Source organism: Cynocephalus volans, chromosome 10, assembly GCF_027409185.1.
Source record: "Cynocephalus volans isolate mCynVol1 chromosome 10, mCynVol1.pri, whole genome shotgun sequence".
Classification (NCBI taxonomy): Eukaryota; Metazoa; Chordata; class Mammalia; order Dermoptera; family Cynocephalidae; genus Cynocephalus; species Cynocephalus volans.
The window spans coordinates 91,857,781-91,874,829 of NC_084469.1; positions in this window are offsets into that span (position 1 = coordinate 91,857,781).

Below are 17,049 nucleotides of genomic sequence, written 5' to 3' on the forward strand. Positions count from 1 at the left end.
AAGCTGCTGTCTTCTCCCATGAAGAAATTTTTGACATTTGACGGTAGATGAAAGAGTCACTCTCAGGCACCGCCACCAGGTGGCAGGAGGCGAGCTCGGAATTGGTTTGTTTCAGACAGAGAATCGGCTTTTGGCCTAGCTCCCAGATCCACTCAGACATCGGGGAAAGATCCATCACGCTGCCTAAAGGGGTCATGTTGACAGAGTACACCAGATCCTTTCGTGTGGAGTAGGGGACGGGGATGACAGCGGAACGAGAAGTAGGGGGCGGAGCTAGGCCCAATCTTAGAAAAGAACTGATCTGTGGCCACGTCAAGAAATAGCCCATTAGAACCACCTTTCAATATCCTTAGTGACTGCTGACGTCACTCAGCATCCATTGGTCAACCCAGGGACCCGCAGGAGACCTCTTAGAATCCTAGGGCGCGAGCGGTGTGTGCGCGTGCTCACTTGTGTTTAGCACTGCTCCTTGGTTACCGTTCGATCGGGAGGCTTTTGAGTGGTGCTCTTGTGGCAGAGATGTTGTTTTCGCGAAAATAGTACTGAGTAATATTCGCTCATATCGGCTTCACGAGTGGGTATGAGCCGAGGGGCCAGGTGAGGGGACGGGCCTCTGAAGCTGCTGTCTTCTCCCAAGAAGAAGCTTTTTGACATTTGACGGTAGATGAAAGAGTCACTCTCAGGCACCGCCACCAGGTTCCAAGAGGCGAGCTCGGACGAGGTTTGTTTCAGACAGAGAATCGGCTTTTGGCCTAGCTCCCAGATCCACTCAGACATCTGGGAAAGATCAATCACGCTGCCTAAAGGGGCCATGTTGACAGAGTACACCAGATCCTTTCGTGTGGAGTAGGGGACGGGGATGACAGAGCGGAACGAGAAGTAGGGGGCGGAGCTAGGCCCAATCTTAGAAAAGAACTGATCTGTGGCCAAGTCAAGAAATAGCCCATTAGAACCACCTTTCAATATCCTTAGTGACTGCTGACGTCACTCAGCAGCCATTGGTCAACCCAGGGCCCCGCAGGAGACCTCTTAGAACCCTTGGGCGCGAGCGGTGTGTGCGCGTGCTCACTTGTGTTTAGCACTGCTCCTAGGTTACCGTTCGATCCAGAGGCTTTTGAGTGGTGCTGTTGTGGCAGAGAGGTTGGCTTCTACAGAACAGTACCGAGTAATCGCTGGAATTAGTTTTAGAAGTGGATAAGAGCCGAGGGGGCCGGTGAGTGGGCTGGCCTGTTAAGCTGCTGTCTTCTGCCATGAAGACGCTTTTTGACTTTGGACCGTAGAAGAAACAGTCACTCTCTGGCACCTCCACCGGGCTGCAGGAGGCGAGCCCGGACACAGTTTGTTCGTGAAAGAGAATTGGCTTTCGGCTGAGCTGGCAGATCCGACTCAGACATCTGGGAAAGATCCATCACGCTGCCAAACAGGGTGATGAGGAAAGAGGACAGCTGATCTTTCCGTGTGGAGTAGGGGTCGGGAACCTCCACCAGGCTGCAGGAGGCGAGCGGGGCAGCGGATTGGTTGAGAAATGGAATCGGATTTCGGCTGAGCTACCAGATCCGACACAGATATCTGAGAAAGATCCATCAAGCTGCAAAAGGGGTCATGTTAAAAGTGTATAGCAGATCTTTCCGTGTGGAATAGGGTAAGTGGATGACAGAGTGGATGGAGAAGTAGGGGGCGGAGCCAGGCCCGAGCTTAGGAAAGAACTTATCTGTAGACATGGCAAGAAATCGCCCGTGAGAAACAAATTTCAATCCCCCTAGGGACCACTGACGGCAATCAGCAATCATTGGTCAACGCGTGGCCCCGCAGGAGACCTCTTAGAACCCTTGGGCGCGAGCGGTGTGTGCGCATGCTCACTTGTGTTTAGCACTGCCCCTTGGTTAGCGTTCGATAGGGAGCCTTTTGAGTGGTGCTGTTGTGGCAGAGATGTTGTCTTCGAGAAAATAGTACTGAGTAATATTCGCTCATATCGGCTTCACGAGTGGGTATGAGCCGAGGGGCCAAGTGAGAGGACGGGTCTCTGAAGCTGCTGTCTTCTCCCATGAAGAAATTTTTGACATTTGACGGTAGATGAAAGAGTCACTCTCAGGCACCGCCACCAGGTGGCAGGAGGCGAGCTCGGACGAGGTTTGTTTCAGACAGAGAATCGGCTTTTGGCCTAGCTCCCAGATCCACTCAGACATCGGGGAAAGATCCATCACGCTGCCTAAAGGGGTCATGTTGACAGAGTACACCAGATCCTTTCGTGTGGAGTAGGGGACGGGGATGACAGCGGAACGAGAAGTAGGGGGCGGAGCTAGGCCCAATCTTAGAAAAGAACTGATCTGTGGCCACGTCAAGAAATAGCCCATTAGAACCACCTTTCAATATCCTTAGTGACTGCTGACGTCACTCAGCAACCATTGGTCAACCCGGGGACCCGCAGGAGACCTCTTAGAACCCTTGGGTGCGAGCGGTGTGTGCGCATGCTCACTTGTGTTTAGCACTGCTCCTCGGTTACCGTTAGATCGGGAGGCTTTTGAGTGGTGCTGTTGTGGCAGAGATGTTGTTTTCGCGAAAATAGTACTGAGTAATATTCGCTCATATCGGCTTCACTAGTGGGTATGAGCCGAGGGGCCAGGTGAGGGGACGGGCCTCTGAAGCTGCTGTCTTCTCCCATGAAGAAGCTTTTTGACATTTGACGGTAGATGAAAGAGTCACTCAGGCACCGCCACCAGGTGGCAGGAGGCGAGCTCGGACGAGGTTTGTTTCAGACAGAGAATCGTCTTTTGGCCTAGCTCCCAGATCCACTCAGACATCGGGGAAAGATCCATCACGCTGCCTAAAGGGGTCATGTTGACAGAGGTCACCAGATCCTTTCGTGTGGAGTAGGGGACGGGGATGACAGCGGAACGAGAAGGAGGGGGCGGAGCTAGGCCCAATCTTAGAAAAGAACTGATCTGTGGCCACGTCAAGAAATAGCCCATTAGAACCACCTTTCAATATCCTTAGTGACTGCTGACGTCACTCAGCAACCATTGGTCAACCCGGGCCCCGCAGGAGACCTCTTAGAACCCTTGGGCGCGAGCAGTGTGTGCGCGTGCTCACTTGTGTTTAGCACTGCTCCTAGGTTTCCGTTCGATCGAGAGGCTTTTGAGTGGTGCTGTTGTGGCAGAGAGGTTGGCTTCTACAGAATAGTACCGAGTAATCGCTGGAATTAGTTTTAGAAGTGGATAAAAGCCGAGGGGGCAGGTGAGCGGGCTGGCTTGTTAAGCTGCTGTTTTCTACCATGAAGACGCTTTTTGACTTTGACCCGTAGAAGAAACAGTCACTCTCTGGCACCTCCAACGGGCTGCAGGAGGCGAGCCCGGACACAGTTTGTTCGTCAAAGAGAATTGGCTTTCGGATGAGCTGGCAGATCCGACTCAGACATCTGGGAAAGATCCATCACGCTGCCAAACAGGGTGATGTGGAAAGAGGACAGCTGATCTTTCCATGTGGAGTAGGGGTCTGGAACCTCCACCAGGCTGCATGAGGCGAGTGGGGCAGCGGATTGGTTGAGAAATGGAATTGGATTTCGGCTGAGCTACCAGATCCGACACAGACATCTGGGTAAGATTCATCAAGCTGCAAAAGGTGTCATGTTAAAAGTATATAGCAGATCTTTCCGTGTGGAGTAGGGTAAGTGGATGACAGAGTGGATGGAGAAGTAGGGGGCGGAGCCAGGCCCGAGCTTATGAAAGAACTTATCTGTAGACATGGCAAGAAATCTCCCGTGTGAAACACCATTCAATCCCCCTAGGGACCACTGACGGCAATCAGCAATCATTGGTCCACCCGGGGACCCGCAGGAGACCTCTTAGAACCCTTGGGCACGAGCGGTGTGTGCGCGTGCAAACTTGTGTTTAGCACTTCCCCTCGGTTAGCGTTCGATAGGGAGCCTTTTGAGTGGTGCTGTTTTGGCAGAGATGTTGTTTTCGCGAAAATAGTACTGAGTAATATTCGCTCATATTGGCTTCACGAGTGCATATGAGCCGAGGGCCCAGGTGAGGGGACGGGTCTCTGAAGCTGCTGTCTTCTCCCATGAAGAAATTTTTGACATTTGACGGTAGATGAAAGAGTCACTCTCAGGCACCGCCACCAGGTGGCAGGAGGCGAGCTCGGAATTGGTTTGTTTCAGACAGAGAATCGGCTTTTGGCCTAGCTCCCAGATCCACTCAGACATCGGGGAAAGATCCATCACGCTGCCTAAAGGGGTCATGTTGACAGAGTACACCAGATCCTTTCGTGTGGAGTAGGGGACGGGGATGACAGCGGAACGAGAAGTAGGGGGCGGAGCTAGGCCCAATCTTAGAAAAGAACTGATCTGTGGCCACGTCAAGAAATAGCCCATTAGAACCACCTTTCAATATCCTTAGTGACTGCTGACGTCACTCAGCATCCATTGGTCAACCCGGGGACCCGCAGGAGACCTCTTAGAATCCTAGGGCGCGAGCGGTGTGTGGGCGTGCTCACTTGTGTTTAGCACTGCTCCTTGGTTACCGTTCGATCGGGAGGCTTTTGAGTGGTGCTCTTGTGGCAGAGATGTTGTTTTCGCGAAAATAGTACTGAGTAATATTCGCTCATATCGGCTTCACGAGTGGGTATGAGCCGAGGGGCCAGGTGAGGGGACGGGCCTCTGAAGCTGCTGTCTTCTCCCAAGAAGAAGCTTTTTGACATTTGACGGTAGATGAAAGAGTCACTCTCAGGCACCGCCACCAGGTTCCAAGAGGCGAGCTCGGACGAGGTTTGTTTCAGACAGAGAATCGGCTTTTGGCCTAGCTCCCAGATCCACTCAGACATCTGGGAAAGATCCATCACGCTGCCTAAAGGGGCCATGTTGACAGAGTACACCAGGTCCTTTCGTGTGGAGTAGGGGACGGGGATGACAGAGCGGAACGAGAAGTAGGGGGCGGAGCTAGGCCCAATCTTAGAAAAGAACTGATCTGTGGCCAAGTCAAGAAATAGCCCATTAGAACCACCTTTCAATATCCTTAGTGACTGCTGACGTCACTCAGCAGCCATTGGTCAACCCGGGGCCCCGCAGGAGACCTCTTAGAACCCTTGGGCGCGAGCGGTGTGTGCGCGTGCTCACTTGTGTTTAGCACTGCTCCTTGGTTACCGTTCGATCGGGAGGCTTTTGAGTGGTGCTGTTGTGGCAGAGAGGTTGGATTCTACAGAATAGTACCGAGTAATCGCTGGTAATAGGTTTAGTAGTGGATAAGAGCCGAGGTGGCAGGTGAGCGGGCTGGCCTGTTAACCTGCTGTCTTCTGCCATGAAGACGCTTTTTGACTTTGGACAGTAGAGGAAACAGTCACTCTCTGGCACCTCCACCGGGCTGCAGGAGGCGAGCCCGGACACAGTTTGTTCGTGAAAGAGAATTGGCTTTCGGCTGAGCTGCCAGATCCGTCTCAGACATCTGGGAAAGATCCATCACGCTGCCAAACAGGGTGATGTGGAAAGAGGACAGCTGATCTTTCCGTGTGGAGTAGGGGTCGGGAACCTCCACCAGGCTGCAGGAGGCGAGCGGGGCAGCGGATTGGTTGAGAAATGGAATCGGATTTCGGCTGAGCTACCAGATCCGACACAGATATCTGAGAAAGATCCATCAAGCTGCAAAAGGGGTCATGTTAAAAGTGTATAGCAGATCTTTCCGTGTGGAATAGGGTAAGTGGATGACAGAGTGGATGGAGAAGTAGGGGGCGGAGCCAGGCCCGAGCTTAGGAAAGAACTTATCTGTAGACATGGCAAGAAATCGCCCGTGAGAAACAACTTTCAATCCCCCTAGGGACAACTGACGGCAATCAGCAATCATTGGTCAACGCGTGGCCCCGCAGGAGACCTCTTAGAACCCTTGGGCGCGAGCGGTGAGTGCGCATGCTCACTTGTGTTTAGCACTGCCCCTTGTTTAGCGTTCGATAGGGAGCCTTTTGAGTGGTGCTGTTGTGGCAGAGATGTTGTCTTCGAGAAAATAGTACTGAGTATTATTCGCTCATATCGGCTTCACGAGTGGGTATGAGCCGAGGGGCCAGGTGAGGGGACGGGCCTCTGAAGCTGCTGTCTTCTCCCATGAAGAAGCTTTTTGACATTTGACGGTAGATGAAAGAGTCACTCTAAGGCACCGCCACCAGGTGGCAGGAGGCGAGCTCGGACGAGGTTTGTTTCAGACAGAGAATCGGCTTTTGGCCTAGCTCCCAGATCCACTCAGACATCGGGGAAAGATCCATCACGCTGTCTAAAGGGGTCATGTTGACAGAGTACACCAGATCCTTTCGTGTGGAGTAGGGGACGGGGATGACAGCGGAACGAGAAGTAGGGGGCGGAGCTAGGCCCAATCTTAGAAAAGAACTGATCTGTGGCCACGTCAAGAAATAGCCCATTAGAACCACCTTTCAATATCCTTAGTGACTGCTGACGTCACTCAGCAGCCATTGGTCAAACCGGGGACCCGCAGGAGACCTCTTAGAACCCTTGGGCGCGAGCGGTGTGTGCGCGTGCTCACTTGTGTTTAGCACTGCTCCTTGGTTACCGTTCGATCGGGAGTCTTTTGAGTGGTGCTGTTGTGGCAGAGCGGTTGGCTTCTACAGAATAGTACCGAGTAATCGCTGGAATTAGTTTTAGAAGTGTATAAGAGCCGAGGGGGCCGGTGAGTGGGCTGGCCTGTTAAGCTGCTGTCTTCTGCCATGAAGACGCTTTTTGACTTTGGACCGTAGAAGAAACAGTCACTCTCTGGCACCTCCACCGGGCTGCAGGAGGCGAGCCCGGACACAGTTTGTTCGTGAAAGAGAATTGGCTTTCGGCTGAGCTGGCAGATCCGACTCAGACATCTGGGAAAGATCCATCACGCTGCCAAACAGGGTGATGAGGAAAGAGGACAGCTGATCTTTCCGTGTGGAGTAGGGGTCGGGAACCTCCACCAGGCTGCAGGAGGCGAGCGGGGCAGCGGATTGGTTGAGAAATGGAATCGGATTTCGGCTGAGCTACCAGATCCGACACAGATATCTGAGAAAGATCCATCAAGCTGCAAAAGGGGTCATGTTAAAAGTGTATAGCAGATCTTTCCGTGTGGAATAGGGTAAGTGGATGACAGAGTGGATGGAAAAGTAGGGAGCGGAGCTAGGCCCAAGCTAAGGAAAGAACTTATCTGTAGCCATGGCAAGAAATCGCCCGTGAGAAACAACTTTCAGTCGCCCTAGGGACCACAGACGGCAATCAGCAATCATTGGTCAACGCGTGGCTCCGCAGGAGACCTCTTAGAATCCTTGGGCGCGAGCGGTCTGTGCGCATGCTCACTTGTGTTTAGCACTTCCCCTCGGTTAGTGTTCGATCGGGAGGCTTTTGAGTGGTGCTGTTGTGGCAGAGATGTTGTCTTCGGGAAAATAGTACTGAGTATCATTCGCTCATATCGACTTCACGAGTGTGTATGAGCCGAGGGCCCAGGTGAGGGGAGGAGCCTCTGAAGCTGCTGTCTTCTCCTATGAAGAAGCTTTTTGACATTTGACGGTAGATGAAAGAGTCACTCTGAGGCACCGCCACCAGGTTGCAGGAGGCGAGCTCGGACGAGGTTTTATTTCAGACAGAGAATCGTGTTTTGGCCTAGCTCCCAGATCCATTCAGACATCTGGGAAAGATCCATCATGCTGCGTAAAGGCGTCATGTTGACAGAGTACACCAGATCCTTTCGCGTGGAGTAGCGGACGGGGATGACAGCGGAACGAGAAGTAGGGGGCGGAGCTAGGCCCAATCTTAGAAAAGAACTGATCTGTGGCCACGTCAAGAAATAGCCCATTAGAACCACCTTTCAATATCCTTAGTGACTGCTGACGTCACTCAGCATCCATTGGTCAACCCGGGGCCCCGCAGGAGACCTCTTAGAATCCTTGGGCGCGAGCGGTGTGTGCGCGTGCTCACTTGTGTTTAGCACTGCTCGTTGGTTACTGTTCGATCGGGAGGCTTTTGAGTGGTGCTGTTGTGGCAGAGCGGTTGGCTTCTACAGAATAGTACCGAGTAATCGCTGGAATTAGTTTTAGAAGTGGATAAGAGCCGAGGGGGCCGGTGAGCGGGCTGGCCTCTTAAGCTGCTGTCTTCTGCCATGAAGACGCTTTTTGACTTTGGACCGTAGAAGAAACAGTCACTCTCTGGCACCTCCACCGGGCTGCAGGGGGCGAGCCCGGACACAGTTTGTTCGTGAAAGAGAATTGGCTTTCGGCTGAGCTGGCAGATCCGACTCAGACATCTGGGAAAGATCCATCACGCTGCCTAAAGGGGTCATGTTGACAGAGTACACCAGATCCTTTCGTGTGGAGTAGGGGACGGGGATGACAGCGGAACGAGAAGGAGGGGGCGGAGCTAGGCCCAATCTTAGAAAAGAACTGATCTGTGGCCACGTCAAGAAATAGCCCATTAGAACCACCTTTCAATATCCTTAGTGACTGCTGACGTCACTCAGCATCCATTGGTCAACCCGGGGACCCGCAGGAGACCTCTTAGAAGCCTTGGGCGCGAGCGGTGTGTGCGCGTGCTCACTTGTGTTTAGCACTGCTCCTTCGTTACCGTTCGATCGGGAGGCTTTTGAGTGGTGCTCTTGTGGCAGAGATGTTGTTTTCGCGAAAATAGTACAGAGTAATATTCGCTCATATCGGCTTCACGAGTGGGTATGAGCCGAGGGGCCAGGTGAGGGGACGGGCCTCTGAAGCTGCTGTCTTCTCCCAAGAAGAAGCTTTTTGACTTTTGACGGTAGATGAAAGAGTCACTCTCAGGCACCGCCACCAGGTTCCAGGAGGCGAGCTCGGACGAGGTTTGTTTCAGACAGAGAATCGGCTTTTGGCCTAGCTCCCAGATCCACTCAGACATCTGGGAAAGATCAATCACGCTGCCTAAAGGGGCCATGTTGACAGAGTACACCAGATCCTTTCGTGTGGAGTAGGGGACTGGGATGACAGAGCGGAACGAGAAGTAGGGGGCGGAGCTAGGCCCAATCTTAGAAAAGAACTGATCTGTGGCCACGTCAAGAAATAGCCCATTAGAACCACCTTTCAATATCCTTAGTGACTGCTGACGTCACTCAGCAACCATTGGTCAACCCGGGGCCCCGCAGGAGACCTCTTAGAACCTTTGGGCGCGAGCGGTGTGTGCGCGTGCTCACTTGTGTTTAGCACTGCTCCTTGGTTACCGTTCGATCGGGAGGCTTTTGAGTGGTGCTGTTGTGGCAGAGAGGTTGGATTCTACAGAATAGTACCGAGTAATCGCTGGAATTAGTTTTAGAAGTGGATAAGAGCCGAGGGGGCCGGTGAGCGGGCTGGCCTCTTAAGCTGCTGTTGTCTGCCATGAAGACGCTTTTTGACTTTGGACCGTAGAAGAAACAGTCACTTTCAGGCACCTCCACCGGGCTGCAGGAGGCGAGAACAGAGACAGTTTGTTCGTGAAAGTGAATCGGCTTTCGGCTGAGCTGGCAGATCCGACTCAGACATCTGGGAAAGATCCATCACGGGGCAAACAGGGTGATGTGGAAAGAGGACAGCTGATCTTTCCGTGTGGAGTAGGGGTCGGGAACGACCTCCAGGCTGCAGGAGGCGAGCGCGGGAGCGGATTGGTTGAGAAATGGAATCGGATTTTGGCTGAGCTACCAGATCCGACACAGACATCTGGGAAAGATCCATAAAGCTGCAAAAGGGGTCATGTTAAATGTGTATAGCAGATCTTTCCGTGTGGAGTAGGGTAAGTGGATGACAGAGTGGATGGAGAAGTAGGGAGCGGAGCTAGGCCCAAGCTAAGGTAAGAACTTATCTGTAGCCATGGCAAGAAATCGCCCGTGAGAAACAACTTTCAGTCGCCCTAGGGACCACAGACGGCAATCAGCAATCATTGGTCAACGCGTGGCTCCGCAGGAGACCTCTTAGAATCCTTGGGCGCGAGCGGTCTGTGCGCATGCTCACTTGTGTTTAGCACTTCCCCTCGGTTAGTGTTCGATCGGGAGGCTTTTGAGTGGTGCTGTTGTGGCAGAGATGTTGTCTTCGGGAAAATAGTACTGAGTATCATTCGCTCATATCGACTTCACGAGTGTGTATGAGCCGAGGGCCCAGGTGAGGGGAGGAGCCTCTGAAGCTGCTGTCTTCTCCTATGAAGAAGCTTTTTGACATTTGACGGTAGATGAAAGAGTCACTCTGAGGCACCGCCACCAGGTTGCAGGAGGCGAGCTCGGACGAGGTTTTATTTCAGACAGAGAATCGTGTTTTGGCCTAGCTCCCAGATCCACTCAGACATCTGGGAAAGATCCATCATGCTGCCTAAAGGCGTCATGTTGACAGAGTACACCAGATCCTTTCGCGTGGAGTAGGGGACGGGGATGACAGCGGAACGAGAAGTAGGGGGCGGAGCTAGGCCCAATCTTCGAAAAGAACTGATCTGTGGCCACGTCAAGAAATAGCCCATTAGAACCACCTTTCAATATCCTTAGTGACTGCTGACGTCACTCAGCATCCATTGGTCAACCCGGGGCCCCGCAGGAGACCTCTTAGAATCCTTGGGCGCGAGCGGTGTGTGCGCGTGCTCACTTGTGTTTAGCACTGCTCGTTGGTTACCGTTCGATCGGGAGGCTTTTGAGTGGTGCTGTTGTGGCAGAGCGGTTGGCTTCTACAGAATAGTACCGAGTAATCGCTGGTATTAGGTTTAGAAGTGGATAAGAGCCAAGGGGGCAGGTGAGCGGGCTGACCTGTTAAGCTGCTGTCTTCTGCCATGAAGACGCTTTTTGACTTTGGACCGTAGAAGAAACAGTCACTCTCTGGCACCTCCACCGGGCTGCAGGGGGCGAGCCCGGACACAGTTTGTTCGTGAAAGAGAATTGGCTTTCGGCTGAGCTGGCAGATCCGACTCAGACATCTGGGAAAGATCCATCACGCTGCCTAAAGGGGTCATGTTGACAGAGTACACCAGATCCTTTCGTGTGGAGTAGGGGACGGGGATGACAGCGGAACGAGAAGGAGGGGGCGGAGCTAGGCCCAATCTTAGAAAAGAACTGATCTGTGGCCACGTCAAGAAATAGCCCATTAGAACCACCTTTCAATATCCTTAGTGACTGCTGACGTCACTCAGCATCCATTGGTCAACCCGGGGACCCGCAGGAGACCTCTTAGAAGCCTTGGGCGCGAGCGGTGTGTGCGCGTGCTCACTTGTGTTTAGCACTGCTCCTTCGTTACCGTTCGATCGGGAGGCTTTTGAGTGGTGCTCTTGTGGCAGAGATGTTGTTTTCGCGAAAATAGTACAGAGTAATATTCGCTCATATCGGCATCACGAGTGGGTATGAGCCGAGGGGCCAGGTGAGGGGACGGGCCTCTGAAGCTGCTGTCTTCTCCCAAGAAGAAGCTTTTTGACTTTTGACGGTAGATGAAAGAGTCACTCTCAGGCACCGCCACCAGGTTCCAGGAGGCGAGCTCGGACGAGGTTTGTTTCAGACAGAGAATCGGCTTTTGGCCTAGCTCCCAGATCCACTCAGACATCTGGGAAAGATCAATCACGCTGCCTAAAGGGGCCATGTTGACAGAGTACACCAGATCCTTTCGTGTGGAGTAGGGGACGGGGATGACAGAGCGGAACGAGAAGTAGGGGGCGGAGCTAGGCCCAATCTTAGAAAAGAACTGATCTGTGGCCACGTCAAGAAATAGCCCATTAGAACCACCTTTCAATATCCTTAGTGACTGCTGACGTCACTCAGCAACCATTGGTCAACCCGGGGCCCGCAGGAGACCTCTTAGAACCCTTGGGCGCGAGCGGTGTGTGCGCGTGCTCACTTGTGTTTAGCACTGCTCCTTGGTTACTGTTCGATCGGGAGGCTGTTGAGTGGTGCTGTTGTGGCAGAGCGGTTGGCTTCTACAGAATAGTACCGAGTAATCTCTGGAATTAGTTTTAGAAGTGGATAAGGGCCGAGGGGGCCGGTGAGCGGGCTGGCCTGTTAAGCTGCTGTCTTCTGCCATGAAGACGCTTTTTGACGTTGGACCGTAGAAGAAACAGTCACTCTCTGGCACCTCCACCGGGCTGCAGGAGGCGAGCCCGGACACAGTTTGTTCGTGAAAGAGAATTGGCTTTCGGCTGAGCTGGCAGATCCGACTCAGACATCTGGGAAAGATCCATCACGCTGCCAAACAGGGTGATGAGGAAAGAGGACAGCTGATCTTTCCGTGTGGAGTAGGGGTCGGGAACCTCCACCAGGGTGCAGGAGGCGAGCGGGGCAGCGGATTGGTTGAGAAATGGAATCGGATTTCGGCTGAGCTACCAGATCCGACACAGATATCTGAGAAAGATCCATCAAGCTGCAAAAGGGGTCATGTTAAAAGTGTATAGCAGATCTTTCCGTGTGGAATAGGGTAAGTGGATGACAGAGTGGATGGAGAAGTACGGGGCGGAGCCAGGCCCGAGCTTAGGAAAGAACTTATCTGTAGACATGGCAAGAAATAGCACGTGAGAAACAACTTTCAATCCCCCTAGGGGCCACTGACGGCAATCAGCAATCATTGGTCAACGCGTGGCCCCGCAGGAGACCTCTTAGAACCCTTGGGTGCGAGTGGTGTGTGCGCATGCTCACTTGTGTTTAGCATTGCCTCTCGGTTCGCGTTCGATCGGCAGGCTTTTGAGTGGTGCTCTTGTGGCAGAGATGTCGTTTTCGCGAAAATAGTACTGAGTAATATTCGCTCATATTGGCTTCACGAGTGCATATGAGCCGAGGGCCCAGGTGAGGGGACGGGTCTCTGAAGCTGCTGTCTCCTCCCATGAAGAAATTTTTGACATTTGACGGTAGATGAAAGAGTCACTCTCAGGCACCGCCACCAGGTGGCAGGAGGCGAGCTCGGAAGAGGTTTGTTTCAGACAGAGAATCGGCTTTTGGCCTAGCTCCCAGATCCACTCAGACATCGGGGAAAGATCCATCACGCTGCCTAAAGGGGTCATGTTGACAGAGTACACCAGATCCTTTCGTGTGGAGTAGGGGACGGGGATGACAGCGGAACGAGAAGTAGGGGGCGGAGCTAGGCCCAATCTTAGAAAAGAACTGATCTGTGGCCACGTCCAGAAATAGCCCATTAGAACCACCTTTCAATATCCTTAGTGACTGCTGACGTCACTCAGCATCCATTGGTCAACCCGGGGACCCGCAGGAGACCTCTTAGAACCCTAGGGCGCGAGCGGTGTGTGCGCGTGCTCACTTTTGTTTAGCACTGCTCCTTGGTTACCGTTCGATCGGGAGGCTTTTGAGTGGTGCTCTTGTGGCAGAGATGTTGTTTTCGCGAAAATAGTACTGAGTAATATTCGCTCATATCGGCTTCACGAGTGGGTATGAGCCGAGGGGCCAGGTGAGGGGACGGGCCTCTGAAGCTGCTGTCTTCTCCCAAGAAGAAGCTTTTTGACATTTGACGGTAGATGAAAGAGTCACTCTCAGGCACCGCCACCAGGTTCCAAGAGGCGAGCTCGGACGAGGTTTGTTTCAGACAGAGAATCGGCTTTTGGCCTAGCTCCCAGATCCACTCAGACATCTGGGAAAGATCAATCACGCTGCCTAAAGGGGCCATGTTGACAGAGTACACCAGATCCTTTCGTGTGGAGTAGGGGACGGGGATGACAGAGCGGAACGAGAAGTAGGGGGCGGAGCTAGGCCCAATCTTAGAAAAGAACTGATCTGTGGCCAAGTCAAGAAATAGCCCATTAGAACCACCTTTCAATATCCTTAGTGACTGCTGACGTCACTCAGCAGCCATTGGTCAACCCGGGGCCCCGCAGGAGACCTCTTAGAAGCCTTGGGCGCGAGCGGTGTGTGCGCGTGCTCTCTTGTGTTTAGCACTGCTCCTTGGTTACCGTTCGATCGGGAGGCTTTTGAGTGGTGCTGTTGTGGCAGAGAGGATGGCTTCTACAGAATAGTACCGAGTAATCGCTGGTAATAGGTTTAGTAGTGGATAAGAGCCGAGGTGGCAGGTGAGCGGGCTGGCCTGTTAAGCTGCTGTCTTCTGCCATGAAGACGCTTTTTGACTTTGGACAGTAGAGGAAACAGTCACTCTCTGGCACCTCCACCGGGCTGCAGGAGGCGAGCCCGGACACAGTTTGTTCGTGAAAGAGAATTGGCTTTCGGCTGAGCTGGCAGATCCGACTCAGACATCTGGGAAAGATCCATCACGCTGCCAAACAGGGTGATGAGGAAAGAGGACAGCTGATCTTTCCGTGTGGAGTAGGGGTCGGGAACCTCCACCAGGCTGCAGGAGGCGAGCGGGGCAGCGGATTGGTTGAGAAATGGAATCGGATTTCGGCTGAGCTACCAGATCCGACACAGATATCTGAGAAAGATCCATCAAGCTGCAAAAGGGGTCATGTTAAAAGTGTATAGCAGATCTTTCCGTGTGGAATAGGGTAAGTGGATGACAGAGTGGATGGAGAAGTAGGGGGCGGAGCCAGGCCCGAGCTTAGGAAAGAACTTATCTGTAGACATGGCAAGAAATCGCCCGTGAGAAAGAACTTTCAATCCCCCTAGGGACCACTGATGGCAATCAGCAATCATTGGTCAACGCGTGGCCCCGCAGGAGACCTCTTAGAACCCTTGGGCGCGAGCGGTGTGTGCGCATGCTCACTTGTGTTTAGCACTGCCCCTTGGTTAGCGTTCGATAGGGAGCCTTTTGAGTGGTGCTGTTGTGGCAGAGATGTTGTCTTCGAGAAAATAGTACTGAGTATTATTCGCTCATATCGGCTTCACGAGTGGGTATGAGGCGAGGGGCCAGGTGAGGGGACGGGCCTCTGAAGCTGCTGTCTTCTCCCATGAAGAAGCTTTTTGACATTTGACGGTAGATGAAAGAGTCACTCTAAGGCACCGCCACCAGGTGGCAGGAGGCGAGCTCGGACGAGGTTTGTTTCAGACAGAGAATCGGCTTTTGGCCTAGCTCCCAGATCCACTCAGACATCGGGGAAAGATCCATCACGCTGCCTAAAGGGGTCATGTTGACAGAGTACACCAGATCCTTTCGTGTGGAGTAGGGGACGGGGATGACAGCGGAACGAGAAGTAGGGGGCAGAGCTAGGCCCAATCTTAGAAAAGAACTGATCTGTGGCCACGTCAAGAAATAGCCCATTAGAACCACCTTTCAATATCCTTAGTGACTGCTGACGTCACTCAGCATCCATTGGTCAACCCGGGGACCCGCAGGAGACCTCTTAGAACCCTAGGGCGCGAGCGGTGTGTGCGCGTGCTCACTTGTGTTTAGCACTGCTCCTTGGTTACCGTTCGATCGGGAGGCTTTTGAGTGGTGCTCTTGTGGCAGAGATGTTGTTTTCGCGAAAATAGTACTGAGTAATATTCGATCATATCGGCTTCACGAGTGGGTATGAGCCGAGGGGCCAGGTGAGGGGACGGGCCTCTGAAGCTGCTGTCTTCTCCCAAGAAGAAGCTTTTTGACATTTGACGGTAGATGAAAGAGTCACTCTCAGGCACCGCCACCAGGTTCCAAGAGGCGAGCTCGGACGAGGTTTGTTTCAGACAGAGAATCGGCTTTTGGCCTAGCTCCCAGATCCACTCAGACATCTGGGAAAGATCAATCACGCTGCCTAAAGGGGCCATGTTGACAGAGTACACCAGATCCTTTCGTGTGGAGTAGGGGACGGGGATGACAGAGCGGAACGAGAAGTAGGGGGCGGAGCTAGGCCCAATCTTAGAAAAGAACTGATCTGTGGCCAAGTCAAGAAATAGCCCATTAGAACCACCTTTCAATATCCTTAGTGACTGCTGACGTCACTCAGCAGCCATTGGTCAACCCGGGGCCCCGCAGGAGACCTCTTAGAAGCCTTGGGCGCGAGCGGTGTGTGCGCGTGCTCTCTTGTGTTTAGCACTGCTCCTTGGTTACCGTTCGATCGGGAGGCTTTTGAGTGGTGCTGTTGTGGCAGAGAGGATGGCTTCTACAGAATAGTACCGAGTAATCGCTGGTAATAGGTTTAGTAGTGGATAAGAGCCGAGGTGGCAGGTGAGCGGGCTGGCCTGTTAAGCTGCTGTCTTCTGCCATGAAGACGCTTTTTGACTTTGGACAGTAGAGGAAACAGTCACTCTCTGGCACCTCCGCCGGGCTGCAGGAGGCGAGCCCGGACACAGTTTGTTCGTGAAAGAGAATTGGCTTTCGGCTGAGCTGGCAGATCCGACTCAGACATCTGGGAAAGATCCATCACGCTGCCAAACAGGGTGATGAGGAAAGAGGACAGCTGATCTTTCCGTGTGGAGTAGGGGTCGGGAACCTCCACCAGGCTGCAGGAGGCGAGCGGGGCAGCGGATTGGTTGAGAAATGGAATCGGATTTCGGCTGAGCTACCAGATCCGACACAGATATCTGAGAAAGATCCATCAAGCTGCAAAAGGGGTCATGTTAAAAGTGTATAGCAGATCTTTCCGTGTGGAATAGGGTAAGTGGATGACAGAGTGGATGGAGAAGTAGGGGGCGGAGCCAGGCCCGAGCTTAGGAAAGAACTTATCTGTAGACATGGCAAGAAATCGCCCGTGAGAAAGAACTTTCAATCCCCCTAGGGACCACTGATGGCAATCAGCAATCATTGGTCAACGCGTGGCCCCGCAGGAGACCTCTTAGAACCCTTGGGCGCGAGCGGTGTGTGCGCATGCTCACTTGTGTTTAGCACTGCCCCTTGGTTAGCGTTCGATAGGGAGCCTTTTGAGTGGTGCTGTTGTGGCAGAGATGTTGTCTTCGAGAAAATATTACTGAGTATTATTCGCTCATATCGGCTTCACGAGTGGGTATGAGGCGAGGGGCCAGGTGAGGGGACGGGCCTCTGAAGCTGCTGTCTTCTCCCATGAAGAAGCTTTTTGACATTTGACGGTAGATGAAAGAGTCACTCTAAGGCACCGCCACCAGGTGGCAGGAGGCGAGCTCGGACGAGGTTTGTTTCAGACAGAGAATCGGCTTTTGGCCTAGCTCCCAGATCCACTCAGACATCGGGGAAAGATCCATCACGCTGCCTAAAGGGGTCATGTTGACAGAGTACACCAGATCCTTTCGTGTGGAG